Source organism: Cololabis saira, chromosome 19 (assembly GCF_033807715.1).
Source record: "Cololabis saira isolate AMF1-May2022 chromosome 19, fColSai1.1, whole genome shotgun sequence".
Taxonomy (NCBI): domain Eukaryota; kingdom Metazoa; phylum Chordata; class Actinopteri; order Beloniformes; family Belonidae; genus Cololabis; species Cololabis saira.
Window position 1 is genome coordinate 26,695,143 of NC_084605.1, and position 1,008 is coordinate 26,696,150.

Here is a 1,008-nt window from a genome sequence, read left to right on the forward strand (position 1 = left end):
GAAGGCAATTTTATCCTTCAAAGCAAATGCCTTCTTTTTTTTTACGACATTTGATTTTACCTTTGTATTTCCTTTTAAAAACGGTTTACCTTGCCTTGAGATACTGATACTGATACTGATGTGTCTTCTTTTTTCACCACAACTTCACTTTTGATACACTGCGGGGGATTTTTACACTGCCACCTAAAAATCCCCCAAAATACACAATTCAAGTAGAATAGGAGTAGAATAGGAGTTGTAGCCTAGTGGTTACAGAGGGAGTCTGGGGTCTGGACGACACAGGTTCCTGGACCCCAACCAAGGTCAACTACTTTGGGCCCCTTAACCCTTACTGCTCCCCAGCTGCTGTGCAAATGGCAGCACCAGAGATGGGTTAAATACAGAGAATAAATGTCTCCATTGTGGGATTACTAAGGGAAAAATGTATGTATGTAAAAAAAAAAGTTGTTTTAATTTAACTGTGAAAACAAAACACAGGTTTAACAAACAATTTTTATAACTTATGATACAAATATCAATGGTAAAATGGTAAAAAAAAATGTATGTACAAATTTAGCAACAAAAAATAAAATTCAAATACACATTAAAAACAGAAGGTGAGTAAAAACATGTTTCCCCCAAAAGGAAACAAGCCAGTATTTTATTTATTTATTTATTTATTTATTTATTTATTTATTTATTATTAAAAATGTATGTATATGTATTATCGATTATAAATTATTACTGTCAATCGCAGCAGCAATTATCTGCTGTTACTAAAAATAAAAAAAGAGAGAGAATACAATAAGGAGTTATTTTTTTTCACAGCAGCTGGCTTTTGACATTAACCACGATACTGATGTGGTCCAAGATGAAACAGAGTCTGATATATCTGCTATTTCGTTTTCAATAAAATATAAATAGCAAAAAACTGTACATTAAATGTTTCTGTGCATACTGAGTGAAGCATGAGCCACTAGCGCCCTCTGCTGGTCAGATTTACAACACAACTCCTGATGCAGCCAATGA